Here is a 26,198-nt window from a genome sequence, read left to right as displayed (position 1 = left end):
TGAAAAACACGTTTTGAAAAGTGTGATGTTACTGCCCCATAACTTACATGGGGTTGACCAAACTTGCAGAAACATGTTTATTTCTGCTGAAAAACATGTTTTGACCCTTTCTGCACACTGGGGTTAAGGGCTGAGTGTGTAGGCACTTCTGAGCCTTGCTGTTACAAGGAGATTCAGTTGTCTGAAAAAACGCGTTTATTTCGGGCTGAAAAACACGTTTTGAAAAGTGTGATGTTACTGCCCCATAACTTACATGGGGTTGACCAAACTTGCAGAAACATGTTTATTTCTGCTGAAAAACACGTTTTGACCCTTTCTGCACACTGGGGTTAAGGGCTGAGTGTGTGGGCTCTTCTGAGCCTTGCTGTTACAAGGAGATTCAGTAGTCTGAAAAAACGCGTTTATTTCGGGCTGAAAAACACGTTTTGAAAAGTGTGATGTTACTGCCCCATAACTTACATGGGGTTGACCAAACTTGCAGAAACATGTTTATTTCTGCTGAAAAACACGTTTTGACCCTTTCTGCACACTGGGGTTAAGGGCTGAGTGTGTGGGCACTTCTGAGCCTTGCTGTTACAAGTAGATTCAGCTGTTTGAAAAAACGCGTTTATTTCGGGCTGAAAAACACGTTTTGAAAAGTGTGATGTTACTGCCCCATAACTTACATGGGGTTGACCAAACTTGCAGAAACATGTTTATTTCTGCTGAAAAACACGTTTTGACCCTTTCTGCACACTGGGGTTAAGGGCTTAGTGTGTGGGCTCTTCTGAGCCTTGCTGTTACAAGGAGATTCAGTTGTCTGAAAAAACGCGTTTATTTCGGGCTGAAAAACACGTTTTGAAAAGTGTGCTGTTACTGCCCCATAACTTACATGGGGTTGACCAAACTTGCAGAAACATGTTTATTTCTGCTGAAAAACACGTTTTGACCCTTTCTGCACACTGGGGTTAAGGGATGAGTGTGTGGGAACTTCTGAGCCTTGCTGTTACTAGTAGATTCAGCTGTCTGAAAAAACGCGTTTATTTCGGGCTGAAAAACACGTTTTGAAAAGTGTGATGTTACTGCCCCATAACTTACATGGGGTTGACCAAACTTGCAGAAACGTTTATTTCGGCTGAAAAACACGTTTTGACCCTTTCTGCACACTGGGGTTAAGGGCTGAGTGTGTGGGCACTTCTGAGCCTTGCTGTTACAAGGAGATTCAGTTGTCTGAAAAAACGCGTTTATTTCGGGCTGAAAAACACGTTTTGAAAAGTGTGATGTTACTGCCCCATAACTTACATGGGGTTGACCAAACTTGCAGAAACATGTTTATTTCTGCTGAAAAACACGTTTTGACCCTTTCTGCACACTGGGGTTAAGGGCTGAGTGTGTGGGCACTTCTGAGCCTTGCTGTTACAAGTAGATTCAGCTGTCTGAAAAAACGAGTTTATTTCGGGCTGAAAAACACGTTTTGAAAAGTGTGATGTTACTGCCCCATAACTTACATGGGGTTGACCAAACTTGCAGAAACATGTTTATTTCTGCTGAAAAACACGTTTTGACCCTTTCTGCACACTGGGGTTAAGGGCTTAGTGTGTGGGCTCTTCTGAGCCTTGCTGTTACAAGGAGATTCAGTTGTCTGAAAAAACGCGTTTATTTCGGGCTGAAAAACACGTTTTGAAAAGTGTGATGTTACTGCCCCATAACTTATATGGGGTTGACCAAACTTGCAGAAACATGTTTATTTCTGCTGAAAAACACGTTTTGACCCTTTCTGCACACTGGGGTTAAAGGCTGAGTGTGTGGGCACTTCTGAGCCTTGCTGTTACAAGTAGATTCAGCTGTTTGAAAAAACGCGTTTATTTCGGGCTGAAAAACACGTTTTGAAAAGTGTGATGTTACTGCCCCATAACTTACATGGGGTTGACCAAACTTGCAGAAACATGTTTATTTCTGCTGAAAAACACGTTTTGACCCTTTCTGCACACTGGGGTTAAGGGCTGAGTGTGTGGGCACTTCTGAGCCTTGCTGTTACAAGGAGATTCAGTTGTCTGAAAAAACGCGTTTATTTCGGGCTGAAAAACACGTTTTGAAAAGTGTGATGTTACTGCCCCATAACTTACATGGGGTTGACCAAACTTGCAGAAACATGTTTATTTCTGCTGAAAAACACGTTTTGACCCTTTCTGCACACTGGGGTTAAGGGCTGAGTGTGTGGGCTCTTCTGAGCCTTGCTGTTACAAGGAGATTCAGTTGTCTGAAAAAACGCGTTTATTTCGGGCTGAAAAACACGTTTTGAAAAGTGTGATGTTACTGCCCCATAACTTACATGGGGTTGACCAAACTTGCAGAAACATGTTTATTTCTGCTGAAAAACACGTTTTGACCCTTTCTGCACACTGGGGTTAAGGGCTGAGTGTGTGGGCTCTTCTGAGCCTTGCTGTTACAAGGAGATTCAGTTGTCTGAAAAAACGCGTTTATTTCGGGCTGAAAAACACGTTTTGAAAAGTGTGATGTTACTGCCCCATAACTTACATGGGGTTGACCAAACTTGCAGAAACATGTTTATTTCTGCTGAAAAACACGTTTTGACCCTTTCTGCACACTGGGGTTAAGGGCTGAGTGTGTGGGCTCTTCTGAGCCTTGCTGTTACAAGGAGATTCAGTAGTCTGAAAAAACGCGTTTATTTCGGGCTGAAAAACACGTTTTGAAAAGTGTGATGTTACTGCCCCATAACTTACATGGGGTTGACCAAACTTGCAGAAACATGTTTATTTCTGCTGAAAAACACGTTTTGACCCTTTCTGCACACTGGGGTTAAGGGCTGAGTGTGTGGGCACTTCTGAGCCTTGCTGTTACAAGGAGATTCAGTTGTCTGAAAAACGCGTTTATTTCGGGCTGAAAAACACGTTTTGAAAAGTGTGATGTTACTGCCCCATAACTTACATGGGGTTGACCAAACTTGCAGAAACATGTTTATTTCTGCTGAAAAACACGTTTTGACCCTTTCTGCACACTGGGGTTAAGGGCTGAGTGTGTGGGCACTTCTGAGCCTTGCTGTTACAAGTAGATTCAGCTGTCTGAAAAAACGAGTTTATTTCGGGCTGAAAAACACGTTTTGAAAAGTGTGATGTTACTGCCCCATAACTTACATGGGGTTGACCAAACTTGCAGAAACATGTTTATTTCTGCTTCAAAACACGTTTTGACCCTTTCTGCACACTGGGGTTAAGGGCTTAGTGTGTGGGCTCTTCTGAGCCTTGCTGTTACAAGGAGATTCAGTTGTCTGAAAAAACGCGTTTATTTCGGGCTGAAAAACACGTTTTGAAAAGTGTGATGTTACTGCCCCATAACTTATATGGGGTTGACCAAACTTGCAGAAACATGTTTATTTCTGCTGAAAAACACGTTTTGACCCTTTCTGCACACTGGGGTTAAAGGCTGAGTGTGTGGGCACTTCTGAGCCTTGCTGTTACAAGTAGATTCAGCTGTTTGAAAAAACGCGTTTATTTCGGGCTGAAAAACACGTTTTGAAAAGTGTGATGTTACTGCCCCATAACTTACATGGGGTTGACCAAACTTGCAGAAACATGTTTATTTCTGCTGAAAAACACGTTTTGACCCTTTCTGCACACTGGGGTTAAGGGCTTAGTGTGTGGGCTCTTCTGAGCCTTGCTGTTACAAGGAGATTCAGTTGTCTGAAAAAACGCGTTTATTTCGGGCTAAAAAACACGTTTTGAAAAGTGTGCTGTTACTGCCCCATAACTTACATGGGGTTGACCAAACTTGCAGAAACATGTTTATTTCTGCTGAAAAACACGTTTTGACCCTTTCTGCACACTGGGGTTAAGGGATGAGTGTGTGGGAACTTCTGAGCCTTGCTGTTACAAGGAGATTCAGTTGTCTGAAAAAACGCGTTTATTTCGGGCTGAAAAACACGTTTTGAAAAGTGTGATGTTACTGCCCCATAACTTACATGGGGTTGACCAAACTTGCAGAAACATGTTTATTTCTGCTGAAAAACACGTTTTGACCCTTTCTGCACACTGGGGTTAAGGGCTGAGTGTGTGGGCTCTTCTGAGCCTTGCTGTTACAAGGAGATTCAGTAGTCTGAAAAAACGCGTTTATTTCGGGCTGAAAAACACGTTTTGAAAAGTGTGATGTTACTGCCCCATAACTTACATGGGGTTGACCAAACTTGCAGAAACATGTTTATTTCTGCTGAAAAACACGTTTTGACCCTTTCTGCACACTGGGGTTAAGGGCTGAGTGTGTGGGCACTTCTGAGCCTTGCTGTTACAAGGAGATTCAGCTGTCTGAAAAAACGCGTTTTTTTCGGGCTGAAAAACACGTTTTGAAAAGTGTGATGTTACTGCCCCATAACTTACATGGGGTTGACCAAACTTGCAGAAACATGTTTATTTCTGCTGAAAAACATGTTTTGACCCTTTCTGCACACTGGGGTTAAGGGCTGAGTGTGTGGGCACTTCTGAGCCTTGCTGTTACAAGGAGATTCAGTTGTCTGAAAAAACGCGTTTATTTCGGGCTGAAAAACACGTTTTGAAAAGTGTGATGTTACTGCCCCATAACTTACATGGGGTTGACCAAACTTGCAGAAACATGTTTATTTCTGCTGAAAAACACGTTTTGACCCTTTCTGCACACTGGGGTTAAGGGCTGAGTGTGTGGGCTCTTCTGAGCCTTGCTGTTACAAGGAGATTCAGTAGTCTGAAAAAACGCGTTTATTTCGGGCTGAAAAACACGTTTTGAAAAGTGTGATGTTACTGCCCCATAACTTACATGGGGTTGACCAAACTTGCAGAAACATGTTTATTTCTGCTGAAAAACACGTTTTGACCCTTTCTGCACACTGGGGTTAAGGGCTGAGTGAGTGGGCACTTCTGAGCCTTGCTGTTACAAGTAGATTCAGCTGTCTGAAAAAACGAGTTTATTTCGGGCTGAAAAACACGTTTTGAAAAGTGTGATGTTACTGCCCCATAACTTACATGGGGTTGACCAAACTTGCAGAAACATGTTTATTTCTGCTGAAAAACACGTTTTGACCCTTTCTGCACACTGGGGTTAAGGGCTTAGTGTGTGGGCTCTTCTGAGCCTTGCTGTTACAAGGAGATTCAGTTGTCTGAAAAAACGCGTTTATTTCGGGCTGAAAAACACGTTTTGAAAAGTGTGCTGTTACTGCCCCATAACTTACATGGGGTTGACCAAACTTGCAGAAACATGTTTATTTCTGCTGAAAAACACGTTTTGACCCTTTCTGCACACTGGGGTTAAGGGATGAGTGTGTGGGAACTTCTGAGCCTTGCTGTTACTAGTAGATTCAGCTGTCTGAAAAAACGCGTTTATTTCGGGCTGAAAAACACGTTTTGAAAAGTGTGATGTTACTGCCCCATAACTTACATGGGGTTGACCAAACTTGCAGAAACATGTTTATTTCTGCTGAAAAACATGTTTTGACCCTTTCTGCACACTGGGGTTAAGGGCTGAGTGTGTAGGCACTTCTGAGCCTTGCTGTTACAAGGAGATTCAGTTGTCTGAAAAAACGCGTTTATTTCGGGCTGAAAAACACGTTTTGAAAAGTGTGATGTTACTGCCCCATAACTTACATGGGGTTGACCAAACTTGCAGAAACATGTTTATTTCTGCTGAAAAACACGTTTTGACCCTTTCTGCACACTGGGGTTAAGGGCTGAGTGTGTGGGCTCTTCTGAGCCTTGCTGTTACAAGGAGATTCAGTAGTCTGAAAAAACGCGTTTATTTCGGGCTGAAAAACACGTTTTGAAAAGTGTGATGTTACTGCCCCATAACTTACATGGGGTTGACCAAACTTGCAGAAACATGTTTATTTCTGCTGAAAAACACGTTTTGACCCTTTCTGCACACTGGGGTTAAGGGCTGAGTGTGTGGGCACTTCTGAGCCTTGCTGTTACAAGTAGATTCAGCTGTTTGAAAAAACGCGTTTATTTCGGGCTGAAAAACACGTTTTGAAAAGTGTGATGTTACTGCCCCATAACTTACATGGGGTTGACCAAACTTGCAGAAACATGTTTATTTCTGCTGAAAAACACGTTTTGACCCTTTCTGCACACTGGGGTTAAGGGCTTAGTGTGTGGGCTCTTCTGAGCCTTGCTGTTACAAGGAGATTCAGTTGTCTGAAAAAACGCGTTTATTTCGGGCTGAAAAACACGTTTTGAAAAGTGTGCTGTTACTGCCCCATAACTTACATGGGGTTGACCAAACTTGCAGAAACATGTTTATTTCTGCTGAAAAACACGTTTTGACCCTTTCTGCACACTGGGGTTAAGGGATGAGTGTGTGGGAACTTCTGAGCCTTGCTGTTACTAGTAGATTCAGCTGTCTGAAAAAACGCGTTTATTTCGGGCTGAAAAACACGTTTTGAAAAGTGTGATGTTACTGCCCCATAACTTACATGGGGTTGACCAAACTTGCAGAAACGTTTATTTCGGCTGAAAAACACGTTTTGACCCTTTCTGCACACTGGGGTTAAGGGCTGAGTGTGTGGGCACTTCTGAGCCTTGCTGTTACAAGGAGATTCAGTTGTCTGAAAAAACGCGTTTATTTCGGGCTGAAAAACACGTTTTGAAAAGTGTGATGTTACTGCCCCATAACTTACATGGGGTTGACCAAACTTGCAGAAACATGTTTATTTCTGCTGAAAAACACGTTTTGACCCTTTCTGCACACTGGGGTTAAGGGCTGAGTGTGTGGGCACTTCTGAGCCTTGCTGTTACAAGTAGATTCAGCTGTCTGAAAAAACGAGTTTATTTCGGGCTGAAAAACACGTTTTGAAAAGTGTGATGTTACTGCCCCATAACTTACATGGGGTTGACCAAACTTGCAGAAACATGTTTATTTCTGCTGAAAAACACGTTTTGACCCTTTCTGCACACTGGGGTTAAGGGCTTAGTGTGTGGGCTCTTCTGAGCCTTGCTGTTACAAGGAGATTCAGTTGTCTGAAAAAACGCGTTTATTTCGGGCTGAAAAACACGTTTTGAAAAGTGTGATGTTACTGCCCCATAACTTATATGGGGTTGACCAAACTTGCAGAAACATGTTTATTTCTGCTGAAAAACACGTTTTGACCCTTTCTGCACACTGGGGTTAAAGGCTGAGTGTGTGGGCACTTCTGAGCCTTGCTGTTACAAGTAGATTCAGCTGTTTGAAAAAACGCGTTTATTTCGGGCTGAAAAACACGTTTTGAAAAGTGTGATGTTACTGCCCCATAACTTACATGGGGTTGACCAAACTTGCAGAAACATGTTTATTTCTGCTGAAAAACACGTTTTGACCCTTTCTGCACACTGGGGTTAAGGGCTGAGTGTGTGGGCACTTCTGAGCCTTGCTGTTACAAGGAGATTCAGTTGTCTGAAAAAACGCGTTTATTTCGGGCTGAAAAACACGTTTTGAAAAGTGTGATGTTACTGCCCCATAACTTACATGGGGTTGACCAAACTTGCAGAAACATGTTTATTTCTGCTGAAAAACACGTTTTGACCCTTTCTGCACACTGGGGTTAAGGGCTGAGTGTGTGGGCTCTTCTGAGCCTTGCTGTTACAAGGAGATTCAGTTGTCTGAAAAAACGCGTTTATTTCGGGCTGAAAAACACGTTTTGAAAAGTGTGATGTTACTGCCCCATAACTTACATGGGGTTGACCAAACTTGCAGAAACATGTTTATTTCTGCTGAAAAACACGTTTTGACCCTTTCTGCACACTGGGGTTAAGGGCTGAGTGTGTGGGCTCTTCTGAGCCTTGCTGTTACAAGGAGATTCAGTTGTCTGAAAAAACGCGTTTATTTCGGGCTGAAAAACACGTTTTGAAAAGTGTGATGTTACTGCCCCATAACTTACATGGGGTTGACCAAACTTGCAGAAACATGTTTATTTCTGCTGAAAAACACGTTTTGACCCTTTCTGCACACTGGGGTTAAGGGCTGAGTGTGTGGGCACTTCTGAGCCTTGCTGTTACAAGGAGATTCAGTTGTCTGAAAAAACGCGTTTATTTCGGGCTGAAAAACACGTTTTGAAAAGTGTGATGTTACTGCCCCATAACTTACATGGGGTTGACCAAACTTGCAGAAACATGTTTATTTCTGCTGAAAAACACGTTTTGACCCTTTCTGCACACTGGGGTTAAGGGCTGAGTGTGTGGGCACTTCTGAGCCTTGCTGTTACAAGGAGATTCAGTTGTCTGAAAAAACGCGTTTATTTCGGGCTGAAAAACACGTTTTGAAAAGTGTGATGTTACTGCCCCATAACTTACATGGGGTTGACCAAACTTGCAGAAACATGTTTATTTCTGCTGAAAAACACGTTTTGACCCTTTCTGCACACTGGGGTTAAGGGCTGAGTGTGTGGGCACTTCTGAGCCTTGCTGTTACAAGTAGATTCAGCTGTCTGAAAAAACGAGTTTATTTCGGGCTGAAAAACACGTTTTGAAAAGTGTGATGTTACTGCCCCATAACTTACATGGGGTTGACCAAACTTGCAGAAACATGTTTATTTCTGCTGAAAAACACGTTTTGACCCTTTCTGCACACTGGGGTTAAGGGCTTAGTGTGTGGGCTCTTCTGAGCCTTGCTGTTACAAGGAGATTCAGTTGTCTGAAAAAACGCGTTTATTTCGGGCTGAAAAACACGTTTTGAAAAGTGTGATGTTACTGCCCCATAATTTATATGGGGTTGACCAAACTTGCAGAAACATGTTTATTTCTGCTGAAAAACACGTTTTGACCCTTTCTGCACACTGGGGTTAAAGGCTGAGTGTGTGGGCACTTCTGAGCCTTGCTGTTACAAGTAGATTCAGCTGTTTGAAAAAACGCGTTTATTTCGGGCTGAAAAACACGTTTTGAAAAGTGTGATGTTTCTGCCCCATAACTTACATGGGGTTGACCAAACTTGCAGAAACATGTTTATTTCTGCTGAAAAACACGTTTTGACCCTTTCTGCACACTGGGGTTAAGGGCTGAGTGTGTGGGCACTTCTGAGCCTTGCTGTTACAAGTAGATTCAGCTGTCTGAAAAAACGCGTTTATTTCGGGCTGAAAAACACGTTTTGAAAAGTGTGATGTTACTGCCCCATAACTTACATGGGGTTGACCAAACTTGCAGAAACATGTTTATTTCTGCTGAAAAACACGTTTTGACCCTTTCTGCACACTGGGGTTAAGGGCTGAGTGTGTGGGCACTTCTGAGCCTTGCTGTTACAAGGAGATTCAGTTGTCTGAAAAAACGCGTTTATTTCGGGCTGAAAAACACGTTTTGAAAAGTGTGATGTTACTGCCCCATAACTTACATGGGGTTGACCAAACTTGCAGAAACATGTTTATTTCTGCTGAAAAACACGTTTTGACCCTTTCTGCACACTGGGGTTAAGGGCTGAGTGTGTGGGCTCTTCTGAGCCTTGCTGTTACAAGGAGATTCAGTAGTCTGAAAAAACGCGTTTATTTCGGGCTGAAAAACACGTTTTGAAAAGTGTGATGTTACTGCCCCATAACTTACATGGGGTTGACCAAACTTGCAGAAACATGTTTATTTCTGCTGAAAAACACGTTTTGACCCTTTCTGCACACTGGGGTTAAGGGCTGAGTGTGTGGGCACTTCTGAGCCTTGCTGTTACAAGGAGATTCAGTTGTCTGAAAAACGCGTTTATTTCGGGCTGAAAAACACGTTTTGAAAAGTGTGATGTTACTGCCCCATAACTTACATGGGGTTGACCAAACTTGCAGAAACATGTTTATTTCTGCTGAAAAACACGTTTTGACCCTTTCTGCACACTGGGGTTAAGGGCTGAGTGTGTGGGCACTTCTGAGCCTTGCTGTTACAAGTAGATTCAGCTGTCTGAAAAAACGAGTTTATTTCGGGCTGAAAAACACGTTTTGAAAAGTGTGATGTTACTGCCCCATAACTTACATGGGGTTGACCAAACTTGCAGAAACATGTTTATTTCTGCTTCAAAACACGTTTTGACCCTTTCTGCACACTGGGGTTAAGGGCTTAGTGTGTGGGCTCTTCTGAGCCTTGCTGTTACAAGGAGATTCAGTTGTCTGAAAAAACGCGTTTATTTCGGGCTGAAAAACACGTTTTGAAAAGTGTGATGTTACTGCCCCATAACTTATATGGGGTTGACCAAACTTGCAGAAACATGTTTATTTCTGCTGAAAAACACGTTTTGACCCTTTCTGCACACTGGGGTTAAAGGCTGAGTGTGTGGGCACTTCTGAGCCTTGCTGTTACAAGTAGATTCAGCTGTTTGAAAAAACGCGTTTATTTCGGGCTGAAAAACACGTTTTGAAAAGTGTGATGTTACTGCCCCATAACTTACATGGGGTTGACCAAACTTGCAGAAACATGTTTATTTCTGCTGAAAAACACGTTTTGACCCTTTCTGCACACTGGGGTTAAGGGCTTAGTGTGTGGGCTCTTCTGAGCCTTGCTGTTACAAGGAGATTCAGTTGTCTGAAAAAACGCGTTTATTTCGGGCTAAAAAACACGTTTTGAAAAGTGTGATGTTACTGCCCCATAACTTACATGGGGTTGACCAAACTTGCAGAAACATGTTTATTTCTGCTGAAAAACACGTTTTGACCCTTTCTGCACACTGGGGTTAAGGGCTGAGTGTGTGGGCACTTCTGAGCCTTGCTGTTACAAGGAGATTCAGTTGTCTGAAAAAACGCGTTTATTTCGGGCTGAAAAACACGTTTTGAAAAGTGTGATGTTACTGCCCCATAACTTACATGGGGTTGACCAAACTTGCAGAAACATGTTTATTTCTGCTGAAAAACACGTTTTGACCCTTTCTGCACACTGGGGTTAAGGGCTGAGTGTGTGGGCTCTTCTGAGCCTTGCTGTTACAAGGAGATTCAGTTGTCTGAAAAAACGCGTTTATTTCGGGCTGAAAAACACGTTTTGAAAAGTGTGATGTTACTGCTCCATAACTTACATGGGGTTGACCAAACTTGCAGAAACATGTTTATTTCTGCTGAAAAACACGTTTTGACCCTTTCTGCACACTGGGGTTAAGGGCTGAGTGTGTGGGCACTTCTGAGCCTTGCTGTTACAAGGAGATTCAGTTGTCTGAAAAAACGCGTTTATTTCGGGCTGAAAAACACGTTTTGAAAAGTGTGATGTTACTGCCCCATAACTTACATGGGGTTGACCAAACTTGCAGAAACATGTTTATTTCTGCTGAAAAACACGTTTTGACCCTTTCTGCACACTGGGGTTAAGGGCTGAGTGTGTGGGCTCTTCTGAGCCTTGCTGTTACAAGGAGATTCAGTTGTCTGAAAAAACGCGTTTATTTCGGGCTGAAAAACACGTTTTGAAAAGTGTGATGTTACTGCCCCATAACTTACATGGGGTTGACCAAACTTGCAGAAACATGTTTATTTCTGCTGAAAAACACGTTTTGACCCTTTCTGCACACTGGGGTTAAGGGCTGAGTGTGTGGGCTCTTCTGAGCCTTGCTGTTACAAGGAGATTCAATTGTCTGAAAAAACGCGTTTATTTCGGGCTGAAAAACACGTTTTGAAAAGTGTGATGTTACTGCCCCATAACTTACATGGGGTTGACCAAACTTGCAGAAACATGTTTATTTCTGCTGAAAAACACGTTTTGACCCTTTCTGCACACTGGGGTTAAGGGCTGAGTGTGTGGGCACTTCTGAGCCTTGCTGTTACAAGGAGATTCAGTTGTCTGAAAAAACGCTTTTATGTCGGGCTGAAAAACACGTTTTGAAAAGTGTGATGTAACTGCCCCATAACTTACATGGGGTTGACCAAACTTGCAGAAACATGTTTATTTCTGCTGAAAAACACGTTTTGACCCTTTCTGCACACTGGGGTTAAGGGCTGAGTGTGTGGGCACTTCTGAGCCTTGCTGTTACAAGTAGATTCAGCTGTCTGAAAAAACGAGTTTATTTCGGGCTGAAAAACACGTTTTGAAAAGTGTGATGTTACTGCCCCATAACTTACATGGGGTTGACCAAACTTGCAGAAACATGTTTATTTCTGCTGAAAAACACGTTTTGACCCTTTCTGCACACTGGGGTTAAGGGCTGAGTGTGTGGGCTCTTCTGAGCCTTGCTGTTACAAGGAGATTCAGTTGTCTGAAAAAACGAGTTTATTTCGGGCTGAAAAACACGTTTTGAAAAGTGTGATGTTACTGCCCCATAACTTACGTGGGGTTGACCAAACTTGCAGAAACATGTTTATTTCTGCTGAAAAACACGTTTTGACCCTTTCTGCACACTGGGGTTAAGGGATGAGTGTGTGGGAACTTCTGAGCCTTGCTGTTACTAGTAGATTCAGCTGTCTGAAAAAACGCGTTTATTTCGGGCTGAAAAACACGTTTTGAAAAGTGTGATGTTACTGCCCCATAACTTACATGGGGTTGACCAAACTTGCAGAAACATGTTTATTTCTGCTGAAAAACACGTTTTGACCCTTTCTGCACACTGGGGTTAAGGGCTGAGTGTGTGGGCACTTCTGAGCCTTGCTGTTACAAGGAGATTCAGTTGTCTGAAAAAACGCGTTTATTTCGGGCTGAAAAACACGTTTTGAAAAGTGTGATGTTACTGCCCCATAACTTACATGGGGTTGACCAAACTTGCAGAAACATGTTTATTTCTGCTGAAAAACACGTTTTGACCCTTTCTGCACACTGGGGTTAAGGGCTGAGTGTGTGGGCACTTCTGAGCCTTGCTGTTACAAGTAGATTCAGCTGTCTGAAAAAACGAGTTTATTTCGGGCTGAAAAACACGTTTTGAAAAGTGTGATGTTACTGCCCCATAACTTACATGGGGTTGACCAAACTTGCAGAAACATGTTTATTTCTGCTGAAAAACACGTTTTGACCCTTTCTGCACACTGGGGTTAAGGGCTTAGTGTGTGGGCTCTTCTGAGCCTTGCTGTTACAAGGAGATTCAGTTGTCTGAAAAAACGCGTTTATTTCGGGCTGAAAAACACGTTTTGAAAAGTGTGATGTTACTGCCCCATAACTTATATGGGGTTGACCAAACTTGCAGAAACATGTTTATTTCTGCTGAAAAACACGTTTTGACCCTTTCTGCACACTGGGGTTAAAGGCTGAGTGTGTGGGCACTTCTGAGCCTTGCTGTTACAAGTAGATTCAGCTGTTTGAAAAAACGCGTTTATTTCGGGCTGAAAAACACGTTTTGAAAAGTGTGATGTTTCTGCCCCATAACTTACATGGGGTTGACCAAACTTGCAGAAACATGTTTATTTCTGCTGAAAAACACGTTTTGACCCTTTCTGCACACTGGGGTTAAGGGCTGAGTGTGTGGGCACTTCTGAGCCTTGCTGTTACAAGTAGATTCAGCTGTCTGAAAAAACGCGTTTATTTCGGGCTGAAAAACACGTTTTGAAAAGTGTGATGTTACTGCCCCATAACTTACATGGGGTTGACCAAACTTGCAGAAACATGTTTATTTCTGCTGAAAAACACGTTTTGACCCTTTCTGCACACTGGGGTTAAGGGCTGAGTGTGTGGGCACTTCTGAGCCTTGCTGTTACAAGGAGATTCAGTTGTCTGAAAAAACGCGTTTATTTCGGGCTGAAAAACACGTTTTGAAAAGTGTGATGTTACTGCCCCATAACTTACATGGGGTTGACCAAACTTGCAGAAACATGTTTATTTCTGCTGAAAAACACGTTTTGACCCTTTCTGCACACTGGGGTTAAGGGCTGAGTGTGTGGGCTCTTCTGAGCCTTGCTGTTACAAGGAGATTCAGTAGTCTGAAAAAACGCGTTTATTTCGGGCTGAAAAACACGTTTTGAAAAGTGTGATGTTACTGCCCCATAACTTACATGGGGTTGACCAAACTTGCAGAAACATGTTTATTTCTGCTGAAAAACACGTTTTGACCCTTTCTGCACACTGGGGTTAAGGGCTGAGTGTGTGGGCACTTCTGAGCCTTGCTGTTACAAGGAGATTCAGTTGTCTGAAAAACGCGTTTATTTCGGGCTGAAAAACACGTTTTGAAAAGTGTGATGTTACTGCCCCATAACTTACATGGGGTTGACCAAACTTGCAGAAACATGTTTATTTCTGCTGAAAAACACGTTTTGACCCTTTCTGCACACTGGGGTTAAGGGCTGAGTGTGTGGGCACTTCTGAGCCTTGCTGTTACAAGTAGATTCAGCTGTCTGAAAAAACGAGTTTATTTCGGGCTGAAAAACACGTTTTGAAAAGTGTGATGTTACTGCCCCATAACTTACATGGGGTTGACCAAACTTGCAGAAACATGTTTATTTCTGCTTCAAAACACGTTTTGACCCTTTCTGCACACTGGGGTTAAGGGCTTAGTGTGTGGGCTCTTCTGAGCCTTGCTGTTACAAGGAGATTCAGTTGTCTGAAAAAACGCGTTTATTTCGGGCTGAAAAACACGTTTTGAAAAGTGTGATGTTACTGCCCCATAACTTATATGGGGTTGACCAAACTTGCAGAAACATGTTTATTTCTGCTGAAAAACACGTTTTGACCCTTTCTGCACACTGGGGTTAAAGGCTGAGTGTGTGGGCACTTCTGAGCCTTGCTGTTACAAGTAGATTCAGCTGTCTGAAAAAACGCGTTTATTTCGGGCTGAAAAACACGTTTTGAAAAGTGTGATGTTACTGCCCCATAACTTACATGGGGTTGACCAAACTTGCAGAAACATGTTTATTTCTGCTGAAAAACACGTTTTGACCCTTTCTGCACACTGGGGTTAAGGGCTTAGTGTGTGGGCTCTTCTGAGCCTTGCTGTTACAAGGAGATTCAGTTGTCTGAAAAAACGCGTTTATTTCGGGCTAAAAAACACGTTTTGAAAAGTGTGCTGTTACTGCCCCATAACTTACATGGGGTTGACCAAACTTGCAGAAACATGTTTATTTCTGCTGAAAAACACGTTTTGACCCTTTCTGCACACTGGGGTTAAGGGATGAGTGTGTGGGAACTTCTGAGCCTTGCTGTTACAAGGAGATTCAGTTGTCTGAAAAAACGCGTTTATTTCGGGCTGAAAAACACGTTTTGAAAAGTGTGATGTTACTGCCCCATAACTTACATGGGGTTGACCAAACTTGCAGAAACATGTTTATTTCTGCTGAAAAACACGTTTTGACCCTTTCTGCACACTGGGGTTAAGGGCTGAGTGTGTGGGCTCTTCTAAACCTTGCTGTTACAAGGAGATTCAGTAGTCTGAAAAAACGCGTTTATTTCGGGCTGAAAAACACGTTTTGAAAAGTGTGATGTTACTGCCCCATAACTTACATGGGGTTGACCAAACTTGCAGAAACATGTTTATTTCGGCTGAAAAACACGTTTTGACCCTTTCTGCACACTGGGGTTAAGGGCTGAGTGTGTGGGCACTTCTGAGCCTTGCTGTTACAAGGAGATTCAGCTGTCTGAAAAAACGCGTTTTTTTCGGGCTGAAAAACACGTTTTGAAAAGTGTGATGTTACTGCCCCATAACTTACATGGGGTTGACCAAACTTGCAGAAACATGTTTATTTCTGCTGAAAAACATGTTTTGACCCTTTCTGCACACTGGGGTTAAGGGCTGAGTGTGTGGGCACTTCTGAGCCTTGCTGTTACAAGGAGATTCAGTTGTCTGAAAAAACGCGTTTATTTCGGGCTGAAAAACACGTTTTGAAAAGTGTGATGTTACTGCCCCATAACTTACATGGGGTTGACCAAACTTGCAGAAACATGTTTATTTCTGCTGAAAAACACGTTTTGACCCTTTCTGCACACTGGGGTTAAGGGCTGAGTGTGTGGGCTCTTCTGAGCCTTGCTGTTACAAGGAGATTCAGTAGTCTGAAAAAACGCGTTTATTTCGGGCTGAAAAACACGTTTTGAAAAGTGTGATGTTACTGCCCCATAACTTACATGGGGTTGACCAAACTTGCAGAAACATGTTTATTTCTGCTGAAAAACACGTTTTGACCCTTTCTGCACACTGGGGTTAAGGGCTGAGTGAGTGGGCACTTCTGAGCCTTGCTGTTACAAGTAGATTCAGCTGTCTGAAAAAACGAGTTTATTTCGGGCTGAAAAACACGTTTTGAAAAGTGTGATGTTACTGCCCCATAACTTACATGGGGTTGACCAAACTTGCAGAAACATGTTTATTTCTGCTGAAAAACACGTTTTGACCCTTTCTGCACACTGGGGTTAAGGGCTTAGTGTGTGGGCTCTTCTGAGCCTTGCTGTTACAAGGAGATTCAGTTGTCTGAAAAAACGCGTTTATTTCGGGCTGAAAAACACGTTTTGAAAAGTGTGCTGTTACTGCCCCATAACTTACATGGGGTTGACCAAACTTGCAGAAACATGTTTATTTCTGCTGAAAAACACGTTTTGACCCTTTCTGCACACTGGGGTTAAGGGATGAGTGTGTGGGAACTTCTGAGCCTTGCTGTTACTAGTAGATTCAGCTGTCTGAAAAAACGCGTTTATTTCGGGCTGAAAAACACGTTTTGAAAAGTGTGATGTTACTGCCCCATAACTTACATGGGGTTGACCAAACTTGCAGAAACATGTTTATTTCTGCTGAAAAACACGTTTTGACCCTTTCTGCACACTGGGGTTAAGGGCTGAGTGTGTGGGCACTTCTGAGCCTTGCTGTTACAAGGAGATTCAGTTGTCTGAAAAAACGCGTTTATTTCGGGCTGAAAAACACGTTTTGAAAAGTGTGATGTTACTGCCCCATAACTTACATGGGGTTGACCAAACTTGCAGAAACATGTTTATTTCTGCTGAAAAACACGTTTTGACCCTTTCTGCACACTGGGGTTAAGGGCTGAGTGTGTGGGCACTTCTGAGCCTTGCTGTTACAAGGAGATTCAGTTGTCTGAAAAAACGCGTTTATTTCGGGCTGAAAAACACGTTTTGAAAAGTGTGATGTTACTGCCCCATAACTTACATGGGGTTGACCAAACTTGCAGAAACATGTTTATTTCTGCTGAAAAACACGTTTTGACCCTTTCTGCACACTGGGGTTAAGGGCTGAGTGTGTGGGCACTTCTGAGCCTTGCTGTTACAAGTAGATTCAGCTGTCTGAAAAAACGAGTTTATTTCGGGCTGAAAAACACGTTTTGAAAAGTGTGATGTTACTGCCCCATAACTTACATGGGGTTGACCAAACTTGCAGAAACATGTTTATTTCTGCTGAAAAACATGTTTTGACCCTTTCTGCACACTGGGGTTAAGGGCTGAGTGTGTGGGCACTTCTGAGCCTTGCTGTTAGAAGGAGATTCAGTTGTCTGAAAAAACGCGTTTATTTCGGGCTGAAAAACACGTTTTGAAAAGTGTGCTGTTACTGCCCCATAACTTACATGGGGTTGACCAAACTTGCAGAAACATGTTTATTTCTGCTGAAAAACACGTTTTGACCCTTTCTGCACACTGGGGTTAAGGGCTGAGTGTGTGGGCTCTTCTGAGCCTTGCTGTTACAAGGAGATTCAGTAGTCTGAAAAAACGCGTTTATTTCGGGCTGAAAAACACGTTTTGAAAAGTGTGATGTTACTGCCCCATAACTTACATGGGGTTGACCAAACTTGCAGAAACATGTTTATTTCTGCTGAAAAACACGTTTTGACCCTTTCTGCACACTGGGGTTAAGGGCTGAGTGTGTGGGCACTTCTGAGCCTTGCTGTTACAAGTAGATTCAGCTGTCTGAAAAAACGAGTTTATTTCGGGCTGAAAAACACGTTTTGAAAAGTGTGATGTTACTGCCCCATAACTTACATGGGGTTGACCAAACTTGCAGACACATGTTTATTTCTGCTGAAAAACACGTTTTGACCCTTTCTGCACACTGGGGTTAAGGGCTTAGTGTGTGGGCTCTTCTGAGCCTTGCTGTTACAAGGAGATTCAGTTGTCTGAAAAAACGCGTTTATTTCGGGCTGAAAAACACGTTTTGAAAAGTGTGCTGTTACTGCCCCATAACTTACATGGGGTTGACCAAACTTGCAGAAACATGTTTATTTCTGCTGAAAAACACGTTTTGACCCTTTCTGCACACTGGGGTTAAGGGATGAGTGTGTGGGCACTTCTGAGCCTTGCTGTTACAAGTAGATTCAGCTGTCTGAAAAAACGAGTTTATTTCGGGCTGAAAAACACGTTTTGAAAAGTGTGATGTTACTGCCCCATAACTTACATGGGGTTGACCAAACTTGCAGAAACATGTTTATTTCTGCTGAAAAACACGTTTTGACCCTTTCTGCACACTGGGGTTAAGGGCTTAGTGTGTGGGCTCTTCTGAGCCTTGCTGTTACAAGGAGATTCAGTTGTCTGAAAAAACGCGTTTATTTCGGGCTGAAAAACACGTTTTGAAAAGTGTGATGTTACTGCCCCATAACTTATATGGGGTTGACCAAACTTGCAGAAACATGTTTATTTCTGCTGAAAAACACGTTTTGACCCTTTCTGCACACTGGGGTTAAAGGCTGAGTGTGTGGGCACTTCTGAGCCTTGCTGTTACAAGTAGATTCAGCTGTTTGAAAAAACGCGTTTATTTCGGGCTGAAAAACACGTTTTGAAAAGTGTGATGTTACTGCCCCATAACTTACATGGGGTTGACCAAACTTGCAGAAACATGTTTATTTCTGCTGAAAAACACGTTTTGACCCTTTCTGCACACTGGGGTTAAGGGCTGAGTGTGTGGGCACTTCTGAGCCTTGCTGTTACAAGGAGATTCAGTTGTCTGAAAAAACGCGTTTATTTCGGGCTGAAAAACACGTTTTGAAAAGTGTGATGTTACTGCCCCATAACTTACATGGGGTTGACCAAACTTGCAGAAACATGTTTATTTCTGCTGAAAAACACGTTTTGACCCTTTCTGCACACTGGGGTTAAGGGCTGAGTGTGTGGGCACTTCTGAGCCTTGCTGTTACAAGTAGATTCAGCTGTCTGAAAAAACGCGTTTATTTCGGGCTGAAAAACACGTTTTGAAAAGTGTGATGTTACTGCCCCATAACTTACATGGGGTTGACCAAACTTGCAGAAACATGTTTATTTCTGCTGAAAAACACGTTTTGACCCTTTCTGCACACTGGGGTTAAGGGCTGAGTGTGTGGGCACTTCTGAGCCTTGCTGTTACAAGGAGATTCAGTTGTCTGAAAAAACGCGTTTATTTCGGGCTGAAAAACAGGTTTTGAAAAGTGTGATGTTACTGCCCCATAACTTACATGGGGTTGACCAAACTTGCAGAAACATGTTTATTTCTGCTGAAAAACACGTTTTGACCCTTTCTGCACACTGGGGTTAAGGGCTGAGTGTGTGGGCTCTTCTGAGCCTTGCTGTTACAAGGAGAAAAAGTAGTCTGAAAAAACGCGTTTATTTCGGGCTGAAAAACACGTTTTGAAAAGTGTGATGTTACTGCCCCATAACTTACATGGGGTTGACCAAACTTGCAGAAACATGTTTATTTCTGCTGAAAAACACGTTTTGACCCTTTCTGCACACTGGGGTTAAGGGCTGAGTGTGTGGGCACTTCTGAGCCTTGCTGTTACAAGGAGATTCAGTTGTCTGAAAAAACGCGTTTATTTCGGGCTGAAAAACACGTTTTGAAAAGTGTGATGTTACTGCCCCATAACTTACATGGGGTTGACCAAACTTGCAGAAACATGTTTATTTCTGCTGAAAAACACGTTTTGACCCTTTCTGCACACTGGGGTTAAGGGCTGAGTGTGTGGGCACTTCTGAGCCTTGCTGTTACAAGTAGATTCAGCTGTCTGAAAAAACGAGTTTATTTCGGGCTGAAAAACACGTTTTGAAAAGTGTGATGTTACTGCCCCATAACTTACATGGGGTTGACCAAACTTGCAGAAACATGTTTATTTCTGCTGAAAAACATGTTTTGACCCTTTCTGCACACTGGGGTTAAGGGCTGAGTGTGTGGGCACTTCTGAGCCTTGCTGTTACAAGGAGATTCAGTTGTCTGAAAAAACGCGTTTATTTCGGGCTGAAAAACACGTTTTGAAAAGTGTGATGTTACTGCCCCATAACTTACATGGGGTTGACCAAACTTGCAGAAACATGTTTATTTCTGCTGAAAAACACGTTTTGACCCTTTCTGCACACTGGGGTTAAGGGCTGAGTGTGTGGGCTCTTCTGAGCCTTGCTGTTACAAGGAGATTCAGTTGTCTGAAAAAACGCGTTTATTTCGGGCTGAAAAACACGTTTTGAAAAGTGTGCTGTTACTGCCCCATAACTTACATGGGGTTGACCAAACTTGCAGAAACATGTTTATTTCTGCTGTAAAACACGTTTTGACCCTTTCTGCACACTGGGGTTAAGGGATGAGTGTGTGGGAACTTCTGAGCCTTGCTGTTACTAGTAGATTCAGCTGTCTGAAAAAACGCGTTTATTTCGGGCTGAAAAACACGTTTTGAAAAGTGTGATGTTACTGCCCCATAACTTACATGGGGTTGACCAAACTTGCAGAAACATGTTTATTTCTGCTGAAAAACACGTTTTGACCCTTTCTGCACACTGGGGTTAAGGGCTGAGTGTGTGGGCACTTCTGAGCCTTGCTGTTACAAGGAGATTCAGTTGTCTGAAAAAACGCGTTTATTTCGGGCTGAAAAACACGTTTTGAAAAGTGTGATGTTACAGCCCCATAACTTACATGGGGTTGACCAAACTTGCAGAAACATGTTTATTTCTGCTGAAAAACACGTTTTGACCCTTTCTGCACACTGGGGTTAAGGGCTGAGTGTGTGGGCACTTCTGAGCCTTGCTGTTACAAGTAGATTCAGCTGTCTGAAAAAACGAGTTTATTTCGGGCTGAAAAACACGTTTTGAAAAGTGTGATGTTACTGCCCCATAACTTACATGGGGTTGACCAAACTTGCAGAAACATGTTTATTTCTGCTGAAAAACATGTTTTGACCCTTTCTGCACACTGGGGTTAAGGGCTGAGTGTGTGGGCACTTCTGAGCCTTGCTGTTACAAGGAGATTCAGTTGTCTGAAAAAACGCGTTTATTTCGGGCTGAAAAACACGTTTTGAAAAGTGTGATGTTACTGCCCCATAACTTACATGGGGTTGACCAAACTTGCAGAAACATGTTTATTTCTGCTGAAAAACACGTTTTGACCCTTTCTGCACACTGGGGTTAAGGGCTGAGTGTGTGGGCTCTTCTGAGCCTTGCTGTTACAAGGAGATTCAGTAGTCTGAAAAAACGCGTTTATTTCGGGCTGAAAAACACGTTTTGAAAAGTGTGATGTTACTGCCCCATAACTTACATGGGGTTGACCAAACTTGCAGAAACATGTTTATTTCTGCTGAAAAACACGTTTTGACCCTTTCTGCACACTGGGGTTAAGGGCTGAGTGTGTGGGCACTTCTGAGCCTTGCTGTTACAAGGAGATTCAGTTGTCTGAAAAAATGCGTTTATTTCGGGCTGAAAAACACGTTTTGAAAAGTGTGATGTTACTGCCCCATAACTTACATGGGGTTGACCAAACTTGCAGAAACATGTTTATTTCTGCTGAAAAACACGTTTTGACCCTTTCTGCACACTGGGGTTAAGGGCTGAGTGTGTGGGCACTTCTGAGCCTTGCTGTTACAAGTAGATTCAGCTGTCTGAAAAAACGAGTTTATTTCGGGCTGAAAAACACGTTTTGAAAAGTGTGATGTTACTGCCCCATAACTTACATGGGGTTGACCAAACTTGCAGAAACATGTTTATTTCTGCTGAAAAACACGTTTTGACCCTTTCTGCACACTGGGGTTAAGGGCTTAGTGTGTGGGCTCTTCTGAGCCTTGCTGTTACAAGGAGATTCAGTTGTCTGAAAAAACGCGTTTATTTCGGGCTGAAAAACACGTTTTGAAAAGTGTGATGTTACTGCCCCATAACTTATATGGGGTTGACCAAACTTGCAGAAACATGTTTATTTCTGCTGAAAAACACGTTTTGACCCTTTCTGCACACTGGGGTTAAAGGCTGAGTGTGTGGGCACTTCTGAGCCTTGCTGTTACAAGTAGATTCAGCTGTTTGAAAAAACGCGTTTATTTCGGGCTGAAAAACACGTTTTGAAAAGTGTGATGTTACTGCCCCATAACTTACATGGGGTTGACCAAACTTGCAGAAACATGTTTATTTCGGCTGAAAAACACGTTTTGACCCTTTCTGCACACTGGGGTTAAGGGCTGAGTGTGTGGGCACTTCTGAGCCTTGCTGTTACAAGGAGATTCAGTTGTCTGAAAAAACGCGTTTATTTCGGGCTGAAAAACACGTTTTGAAAAGTGTGATGTTACTGCCCCATAACTTACATGGGGTTGACCAAACTTGCAGAAACATGTTTATTTCTGCTGAAAAACACGTTTTGACCCTTTCTGCACACTGGGGTTAAGGGCTGAGTGTGTGGGCACTTCTGAGCCTTGCTGTTATAAGTAGATTCAGCTGTCTGAAAAAACGAGTTTATTTCGGGCTGAAAAACACGTTTTGAAAAGTGTGATGTTACTGCCCCATAACTTACATGGGGTTGACCAAACTTGCAGAAACATGTTTATTTCTGCTGAAAAACACGTTTTGACCCTTTCTGCACACTGGGGTTAAGGGCTTAGTGTGTGGGCTCTTCTGAGCCTTGCTGTTACAAGGAGATTCAGTTGTCTGAAAAAACGCGTTTATTTCGGGCTGAAAAACACGTTTTGAAAAGTGTGATGTTACTGCCCCATAACTTATATGGGGTTGACCAAACTTGCATAAACATGTTTATTTCTGCTGAAAAACACGTTTTGACCCTTTCTGCACACAGGGGTTAAAGGCTGAGTGTGTGGGCACTTCTGAGCCTTGCTGTTACAAGTAGATTCAGCTGTTTGAAAAAACGCGTTTATTTCGGGCTGAAAAACACGTTTTGAAAAGTGTGATGTTACTGCCCCATAACTTACATGGGGTTGACCAAACTTGCAGAAACATGTTTATTTCTGCTGAAAAACACGTTTTGACCCTTTCTGCACACTGGGGTTAAGGGCTGAGTGTGTGGGCACTTCTGAGCCTTGCTGTTACAAGGAGATTCAGTTGTCTGAAAAAACGCGTTTATTTCGGGCTGAAAAACAGGTTTTGAAAAGTGTGATGTTACTGCCCCATAACTTACATGGGGTTGACCAAACTTGCAGAAACATGTTTATTTCTGCTGAAAAACACGTTTTGACCCTTTCTGCACACTGGGGTTAAGGGCTGAGTGTGTGGGCTCTTCTGAGCCTTGCTGTTACAAGGAGATAAAGTAGTCTGAAAAAACGCGTTTATTTCGGGCTGAAAAACACGTTTTGAAAAGTGTGATGTTACTGCCCCATAACTTACATGGGGTTGACCAAACTTGCAGAAACATGTTTATTTCTGCTGAAAAACACGTTTTGACCCTTTCTGCACACTGGGGTTAAGGGCTGAGTGTGTGGGCACTTCTGAGCCTTGCTGTTACAAGGAGATTCAGTTGTCTGAAAAAACGCGTTTATTTCGGGCTGAAAAACACGTTTTGAAAAGTGTGATGTTACTGCCCCATAACTTACATGGGGTTGACCAAACTTGCAGAAACATGTTTATTTCTGCTGAAAAACACGTTTTGACCCTTTCTGCACACTGGGGTTAAGGGCTGAGTGTGTGGGCTCTTCTGAGCCTTGCTGTTACAAGGAGATTCAGTAGTCTGAAAAAACGCGTTTATTTCGGGCTGAAAAACACGTTTTGAAAAGTGTGATGTTACTGCCCCATAACTTACATGGGGTTGACCAAACTTGCAGAAACATGTTTATTTCTGCTGAAAAACACGTTTTGACCCTTTCTGGACACTGGGGTTAAGGGCTGAGTGTGTGGGCACTTCTGAGCCTTGCTGTTACAAGGAGATTCAGTTGTCTGAAAAAACGCGTTTATTTCGGGCTGAAAAACACGTTTTGAAAAGTGTGATGTTACTGCCCCATAACTTACATGGGGTTGACCAAACTTGCAGAAACATGTTTATTTCTGCTGAAAAACACGTTTTGACCCTTTCTGCACACTGGGGTTAAGGGCTGAGTGTGTGGGCACTTCTGAGCCTTGCTGTTACAAGGAGATTCAGTTGTCTGAAAAAACGCTTTTATGTCGGGCTGAAAAACACGTTTTGAAAAGTGTGATGTTACTGCCCCATAACTTACATGGGGTTGACCAAACTTGCAGAAACATGTTTATTTCTGCTGAAAAACACGTTTTGACCCTTTCTGCACACTGGGGTTAAGGGCTGAGTGTGTGGGCTCTTCTGAGCCTTGCTGTTACAAGGAGATTCAGTTGTCTGAAAAAACGCGTTTATTTCGGGCTGAAAAACACGTTTTGAAAAGTGTGATGTTACTGCCCCATAACTTACATGGGGTTGACCAAACTTGCAGAAACATGTTTATTTCTGCTGAAAAACACGTTTTGACCCTTTCTGCACACTGGGGTTAAGGGCTGAGTGTGTGGGCACTTCTGAGCCTTGCTGTTACAAGGAGATTCAGTTGTCTGAAAAAACGCGTTTATTTCGGGCTGAAAAACACGTTTTGAAAAGTGTGATGTTACTGCCCCATAACTTACATGGGGTTGACCAAACTTGCAGAAACATGTTTATTTCTGCTGAAAAACACGTTTTGACCCTTTCTGCACACTGGGGTTAAGGGCTGAGTGTGTGGGCTCTTCTGAGCCTTGCTGTTACAAGGAGATTCAGTTGTCTGAAAAAACGCGTTTATTTCGGGCTGAAAAACACGTTTTGAAAAGTGTGATGTTACTGCCCCATAACTTACATGGGGTTGACCAAACTTGCAGAAACATGTTTATTTCTGCTGAAAAACACGTTTTGACCCTTTCTGCACACTGGGGTTAAGGGCTGAGTGTGTGGGCACTTCTGAGCCTTGCTGTTACAAGGAGATTCAGTTGTCTGAAAAAACGCGTTTATTTCGGGCTGAAAAACACGTTTTGAAAAGTGTGATGTTACTGCCCCATAACTTACATGGGGTTGACCAAACTTGCAGAAACATGTTTATTTCTGCTGAAAAACACGTTTTGACCCTTTCTGCACACTGGGGTTAAGGGCTGAGTGTGTGGGCTCTTCTGAGCCTTGCTGTTACAAGGAGATTCAGTTGTCTGAAAAAACGCGTTTATTTCGGGCTGAAAAACACGTTTTGAAAAGTGTGATGTTACTGCTCCATAACTTACATGGGGTTGACCAAACTTGCAGAAACATGTTTATTTCTGCTGAAAAACACGTTTTGACCCTTTCTGCACACTGGGGTTAAGGGCTGAGTGTGTGGGCTCTTCTGAGCCTTGCTGTTACAAGGAGATTCAGTTGTCTGAAAAAATGCGTTTATTTCGGGCTGAAAAACACGTTTTGAAAAGTGTGATGTTACTGCCCCATAACTTACATGGGGTTGACCAAACTTGCAGAAACATGTTTATTTCTGCTGAAAAACACGTTTTGACCCTTTCTGCACACTGGGGTTAAGGGCTGAGTGTGTGGGCACTTCTGAGCCTTGCTGTTACAAGTAGATTCAGCTGTCTGAAAAAACGAGTTTATTTCGGGCTGAAAAACACGTTTTGAAAAGTGTGATGTTACTGCCCCATAACTTACATGGGGTTGACCAAACTTGCAGAAACATGTTTATTTCTGCTGAAAAACACGTTTTGACCCTTTCTGCACACTGGGGTTAAGGGCTTAGTGTGTGGGCTCTTCTGAGCCTTGCTGTTACAAGGAGATTCAGTTGTCTGAAAAAACGCGTTTATTTCGGGCTGAAAAACACGTTTTGAAAAGTGTGATGTTACTGCCCCATAACTTATATGGGGTTGACCAAACTTGCAGAAACATGTTTATTTCTGCTGAAAAACACGTTTTGACCCTTTCTGCACACTGGGGTTAAAGGCTGAGTGTGTGGGCACTTCTGAGCCTTGCTGTTACAAGTAGATTCAGCTGTTTGAAAAAACGCGTTTATTTCGGGCTGAAAAACACGTTTTGAAAAGTGTGATGTTACTGCCCCATAACTTACATGGGGTTGACCAAACTTGCAGAAACATGTTTATTTCTGCTGAAAAACACGTTTTGACCCTTTCTGCACACTGGGGTTAAGGGCTGAGTGTGTGGGCACTTCTGAGCCTTGCTGTTACAAGGAGATTCAGTTGTCTGAAAAAACGCGTTTATTTCGGGCTGAAAAACACGTTTTGAAAAGTGTGATGTTACTGCCCCATAAC

This window comes from Lepisosteus platostomus, chromosome 24 (assembly GCF_059453375.1).
Source record: "Lepisosteus platostomus isolate fLepPlt1 chromosome 24, fLepPlt1.hap1, whole genome shotgun sequence".
Classification (NCBI taxonomy): Eukaryota; Metazoa; Chordata; class Actinopteri; order Semionotiformes; family Lepisosteidae; genus Lepisosteus; species Lepisosteus platostomus.
The sequence above is the reverse complement of the archived record's forward strand: the minus strand, read 5'-3'. Positions refer to the sequence as shown.